Below are 7,254 nucleotides of genomic sequence, written 5' to 3'. Positions count from 1 at the left end.
CAGTTTAATCTGGTATTTGAGAAAGTTGAATCCAGGGTTGGGCCTTCCCTTTTTGGAAATTCAGCGGATTTAAAACTCATGATCTGATTTGAGACAGAATTATAGTCCAATGTATAAGGTTGTAATGTGCCTGACTGATCATACCAAAACCATGGCCTTGTGTTATCAATTAGCATCAAGCCTAGAAAACAATCCTAACAGATCTTGTTTTGCTAAACTTGGTTCTGTGGTGTTAATAATAGCTGGGTAACAACTTTCTCTTGACAAGACCATTTTGTTCCTCTCCCTTTGCAGAGTCTTGATGAGCCATCCCTTAACCTAGATTGCCCAAATTCCTCTTAACATAAATGGATTGTTTGGTCAAAGACTGCAACATTGCACATTCCATCAATGATTCTGACAAATTTATTCTCAAACTGATATTATAAATGTGAGCCATGAACAGTAAACATACAAGTGTAAATGCACCTAGCAGTATATATACAGTGTATACAAGCACACATATGAAATTATACTCTTATGAAGTGTAAATGAGGCTTACACATGTAGGCAGACACAAAGAACAATACCTCTTATCACAGGTGTTCCATATTTGTGTTTTTGATTTTTTTTTCTCCTTTTTCCAGTTGGCCTGATTTTTCTCATCCATGTGTTAACTGTGTAGGATTGCAAAGAGAAACATAGTTGGCTGAAGGTGAACAAAGATTTGTGTTTATCAAAGTATTGCCATTGGTTGATATTTTTTTTTGTTCTCGGACATAAAACCCAGTATTAACTACCGTAATTCGTTGACCTTTGCGACCAGCTGAGCAGCACTCGCATACGGAAATTAGACTCAGCATTACCCGCTTCTCCCCGTGAGAAAATATGGTTTCACACACTTTGTTTGCATCAAAACATACATACGTCTTCGCACCTCACCAATGGAGGCTTTCATGATCTAACGATATCATTCTTTGTGGGGAATTCGGAGAGGGTTTTTAAAACTGACAGTGTTGTCAATTATAAACAGTCGAGTTGTATTGATATGCAGATCGCAACTTGGCCCAGCTCTGGGTTTAGCCTTAGAAGTTCCAATATTGTTTGTAGGACCAGTCAGTATCAGCAGAGACCCGATCTGACCACTTGTTGTTTTGGTAATTGGTTTGAATTCTACCCCTGGTAAAAAAGATTACATGTAAGTGTTGTGAATGTCTTTGAAATACACCTATACCAGCACATGACTTTATGATGGCTTTACTGAAATGGTTTAGTAACAAAATCAAATCCAAACGTCCAACTTAAAATCCACAGGCTCTTTGCTAGTCACGTGATGGTTTGACTATATTTGAACTTCCGTCTGCTGGTCTGTATAAGGGGAGGGGGGGGGGGAGATTTCACAGTCGTATTGACTTTTTTTTATTTCTCCAAGGTGTGGGTTAATGAAAATAAGTTTATCTAATTGTTCAATGTTGATTTCTGTACCTTGACAGCTATCTGTAAGACTGACGCAATGACTGAGGTCCCCAAAAAATGTGCGTAGGAATAGATTTACCCTTGCATTAACACAATGTATACAATTGTTGCAATATGAAGTTGGTAATAGGCATCCATTTCCACACATACGAACACAATGTTCAATCCATGCATGTTCAGTTTATGATCACCATTTTATGAAACCGGAATCTGGAGATTGTCCTCGTCTACCTATACGGTCGCAGTGCAAATTTACAGATGTACAGACATGGCAATGGGCTGTCATAATAATGTGAGATCGAGGTTTGAACATGTATGAGTGTAGGAAACCTTGTCTCGAGTATGCGTGTATAGCTGACGGTTTCCGAAAGGAAATGGCGGAAACATACAGAACTATGAACGGACAGAACTGTTCCCCCTATAATGCATTCATCGATGCAGTGTAGCTGACAGCTGGATAAGTAGTCGTTAATTTGCCAGTTTGGCAAGAGCATGCTTCTAGACATTGTCGGAATCTACAGGTTTGTAAACAACTGTGGCTTGATACTTTCTTCATTTTAATTCATGGATAAAAGTAATGGTGTCGGCTGGAATTCTTCAAGCCTGTGTCTACCAGACTACTTTCATTTTGCCAAGCACGTGCACTGCACTGCCGTGGCGATGTTTGACTGGCCATCAGTCAAGGCGAGAAAACAATCGCCCTCCCGACTGTTTTTAAGTTTCGATCAGTCGAAGTAAAAGTGACAAATTTCACGATCTGGCACACAGCTATGACTTGACGCATGCTGGTCGAAAAGGTCAGCGAATTGCGGTAGGTAAACAATAAACTGGCGTGGCTCCGTTAAAAGTCTGCTCAGGCTCCCCACTGGATGGGACTTCGTCTCTTTCTTCAGCAAGATCAGATTGTGGAAATTGCAGAGTAAATACGAAGATAACAGTGATGACTTCTTTTAGAAAACGTTTACAAAGTATCCTTCTGACACACCTGTCTGTTTCTTATCTGCATTTATACAGGTGTTAAGGGAACATGGAATTAGCAAAAATTGATTCAAATTCAGTGATGAATATGCTGCACACATACACAAAAGTATAGGCCAGTATTTCTCCGAAAGTATTGAAGGTTGTCATTGAATGTCCATTGCAACAAATCTCCAGCAAGTCGCACACCTTCACCGTTAGCCCACAATTTCGAGTTTTGAGTTTCTGTTGACGTTGACCATTGTCGGTCGGATCTTTACCCAAGATAGTTGGTTAAACAGTTTGTAAATCGTTTGCATGTTTATGGTTGATCCCCATTCCATCTATAATGTTACGGTAAACTTATTTGTATCATGATTTGAGGTCAGTCAACACATGCAGTGCTACTTCTGTTTATTAATGATGGCTGAACGCGTAACCATAACATTTTTTCTCGAATTGTTAAAAATTGTATTGTAACTGGAGAGATTTTTATCACTGCATGAAAGATGAAAATTTCACTGTTAGGGCCAATTGGGCAAGGGATGAAACAGAAATATATGATCGACTATGTGCCATTGCAATAGTTTTTAAGGAGGGGTTTCGTTTCGGGATACATGCTTAGTCCAATGTTCACCAAAAAAATTGTTCCCTTTTTTTCGCAACAGTTAATTCTGGCCTCACGATATGTGTAACATATCCGTTTTTTGTCCCAGATAAGGTGTACACAACCCTCCCCCCCCCCCCCCCACCACACACACACTCACACACAAACCTCTTTTCGACATATCAGCATTTGTGACATTTGCGTATCACAACATGATTCAGCCATGCCTGCCTTTTCCCACTGTCACTGTTCATGGCTTGTTTTCAGTATTCACTTCAGGTGATGAATAAAGCATGTTTATTTTGATTTCAATAACTTGCGTGTTCATTTTTCTTCACTTCCTTTCTGCAGGAGCGGGTTGGCCGGGGTCTAGTGCATGTGACATAGTAGGTATTTGCCTTTCAATAGCTAGGTCATATGATTATTGGGTTCAGTCCCATTTTTGTATAAGTGGATGATTCTGGAATATGCCCTTTAAGAACAATCACATAAATTCGCAGACAGTGAGCTTCCTGAATGCCTCCCTTTCTCATTGCCCCAAGTTGGAGACAATAAAGCGGCCAACAGTGCTTTCTTGCGTCGTCTTGCATGAGTGTGGCTAGAGATCACAAGTCTTCCACCAATATGATGTCACATGGGGTAGAGTTATATAGCTTGCTGAAAGTTAATCAGTACAGTGCTGGGCCCTTATTCATAAAGGGCTGCTAAGCCTAGGTGTCTTACCTGTTAAAAGGGACCGTATTCAGCGGTCGTTCGGAGGCTAGGCGTGGCCGCGATATCGTGCCCACGATGGCCACGCGATGGGTGTAAATTGCTGGTGTTTTACTTACTTTGGGCAGTCCAGCGTGACCTCCCGCTGTGAAAACCGGCTAGACTCCACGTGCCTCCCTCAAAATGAAAATAGTTCTCTGTTGTCAGCAAAAGTATCACGTGGATATACCTATTGGTCTGGCGATTAGATTGCTGGCAGGACGTCGGGTTACTATATGGATGAAATCAGGCTAAATATCTATGTTGCGCTTTAGCCAGTGTTGTCTTTCCTCAGACACCGTTATGTATTAAACTGAAGTATTTACGTTAGTATTTAATATCTGTATCTGGGAGTCGTAAGGACTGGGGTTATATTTACGTGATGATTTCCATTTTTTCCCACGGTCACGTGCTTTTACTGATTTTTCATTGGTTAGAATTGAATGGGGAGATGTTCAATTTGCATACAATGGAAAACAGCGTAAACAGATTCTGACAAGTGTGATGTAAATGACATTGTTGCGCTGTATAATTTGAGATGTATTCTTTTTTTTCTTTTTTTTTTAGGATTTATTTCTTGTGGAATGTTTTGGATTCGAACTTCCATCAGACAGCTTGTCGGGTCCTTAGGCGGTCTCTTATACCACTACAGCACTCTAGTTGATGTGCTAGAACATGGTTTTTAGACGCCTTTAACACAGATAAAGATGGTAAGGGTTGAATGCACATGTACATGTGTCCCATGCCTTTGTCACGTGAACTATATCTGGAAAGGGTCTCCTCCATATTTGGCCACCCTCATTCAGCGAAGCATGAATGAACTGACGTAAGTAATGACGTAGAAAGTTACACGTAAATATAACCCTAGGGCTGGTTCATGAAGCATACTTGGTGTTAAGTAGCCCTTAGCTAAGTGTTCTTTATGTCTTTGCAATATACGTCGCCATAGTAGTTCAGGACAAACTTAGCTGAGTGAGCTTCATGAAACCGGCCCATTCAAGTCTTTACAACAGCCGAATAGGTACTTAATAACGTACATGACAGAAGGAAGAAGATCGAGAAGAGATTTTTGTTCGAAATTGCATCCGAAAATACTTACCAGGAAAGTATATAGCCGTGACAGTGCAACAACTAATTCACGGCTGTATATTCGTATTTCCAAAATGCCATACATGCTTAAAATGGTCAAGATTAGGGATTATTTGAAATTTATCTGCATGAAGTGTTTAATAAATTTGTGAATAATTCATTTTTCGCAACACAGCAAACGCAAAAGACGAAAGACAAAATTCACTCATGCCTCTTGATAAGAAGTCATATAGGCCTATAGCAAGGATAATATAATGACTCTCTCTTTCATTTACTCCCCCTACAGGTGATTTCTAAACTTTTCATCGAGTTCACTGTAATTTCCCTTATTTTTCAGATTACAGTTTACACTGCTAGAAAGTTTTTTTCTGTTTTTTTTTTACCTGGATCACCAAGGTGTCCCTTATAACATAATTTACAGGTATATTTTATATGCTTCGGAGGAGAACAAATACCTGCGCGTATTTTTAATACATTTTTAATGAAGCCTAAATGGAAGCTAACTGATATTCATAAAAGTTTGTTAGGCTTATTTGGCTGCTGCGTTGGCTGCTGGAGTTAAAGTCGATCTCAGGTGACTTTAATTCACTAGTTGACAACCAAACAAAGTGAGATTTGCACCTTAAACAAGAAACATGGCAAGACGCATATTTGAGTGAGTGAGTGAGTGCTTGGGGTTTAACGTCGTTCTCAACAATTTTTCAGTCATATGACGACGAAGGAATCATTAGGATGCATGTACGTGTAATGTGCCTCCTTGTTGCAGGACGGATTTCCACCGCTCTTTTATTTAGTGCTGCCTCACTGAGACGACTTACCGAAGGCAAGTAAGCCGCCCCGCCCGAGCCATTATACTGATACGGGTCAACCAGTCGTTGCACTATCCCCTTCATGCTGAACGCCAAGCGAGGAAGTTACAACTTCCTCTTTTAAAGTCTTAGGTGTGACTCGATCAAGGATTGATCCTGGATCTACCGGTCCCGAAGCGGACGCTCTACCAACTGTGCTATCCGGGCCGGTCTGCATATTTGAGTTAGCAAAAACAAACCGATTAATGCGTATAGAACGTGTTTTCAGAGACAGCTAGGCTAAACCCCATAGATATCCTTGATGACGTACAAAAAGTGGAGATTTACACGTGCAGGGATTCTCTTCATTGCACATTTAATGAAAACGGCGATTGGACACCCAGCATTGAGAAACCAATCTCTTCTGCCGTATCAACATTTCACTCTGTCGTGGGTGATCTTCTTCAGGTTTCACAACCAACTGCATGTAGAGCAATTCATCGCATCTCTCGGACATAATCAACAAAGATAAATGATTTCGCCCGATTTCCAAATGAAACGGATATTGCAAGATTGAACGAGGAATTTGAAAGAATTTGTCATTTCCTCGGAGTAACTGGGTGGGTGGACGGAAAGCGGTGTCATTCCAGTGATGTCCAAGTCGTATGTCACCATGGCGGAAAATGGATAAAAGGTGTTGCTAGGTGGCCATGTTCGGCCATGATAGCCGAGTCCTTATAGATTGAGTTACGTTTGGGATATGATGGAAAGTGCTGCTGTCCGTGGAGTATACCCATGGAAACAGTGGCTATTCACATGTGGCAGGTGGCTGATGACCCCACCACTGTAATAGTACTGATACAGAACGGTGATACAACAGGCTCCATAAAAGTTTGGAACACAGTATGCCAGCTTAGTTACTTCCTAAAATGCTTAGTTGCCAACTTTCTGGAAAGGTGCTTAGCATGGCTTTATGAATACAAAATTAACTGTTTACTACGAAGTAGAGAACTAGGGATGTATGAGCTTGCTAATGCAGCACTCGTATATGAATATGTGCTCAGGTCTTCTTCTCGAGCCAAGGTATGACTGAATAGAGCATCACATCTATATCGCTTGGCTGATGAAGATGTGTGCTGGCTGCCACAAAATGGCTGAAATATTTCCAGTATGACACTGCCCATCATTCAGTTTTTGACTTAAGATTTTAGCGATTTAGAAATCAGCTTTGGATTAAGAGTCCATTTTGCAAGTGGCCCCTGGTCATTTGGAATGAATTAATACTTGCAAAGTTTGTCCGTATAATTTGCCTAAGGTCTGCGATTTACCCCTGGCAGTCTGATTTCCCTTCATCGTAAGCTGTACATTATATAAGCCAAGCAACCGAAAGTCAGTTTTGCTCTTCTAATACCTTTTGTACCGTTGTCTCAAGCATATTTTTCTTTCAACTGATCAATTTCACAAGTTTTCCATAATGCTTTTACTACATGGTAGGTTGTGACCAGAACCGGACTGAAACGTTAGGTTACTTCAGAAATCCAGACTGTGAATAGAAACTAGACGTCAGAGAATTAAAGAAAAAAAACAAGAAGACAATTCCTTGAGCGC

The sequence above is a fragment of the Liolophura sinensis genome, chromosome 9 (genome assembly GCF_032854445.1).
Source record: "Liolophura sinensis isolate JHLJ2023 chromosome 9, CUHK_Ljap_v2, whole genome shotgun sequence".
In the NCBI taxonomy this organism is placed as follows: domain Eukaryota; kingdom Metazoa; phylum Mollusca; class Polyplacophora; order Chitonida; family Chitonidae; genus Liolophura; species Liolophura sinensis.
This window is presented reverse-complemented; position numbering follows the sequence as displayed.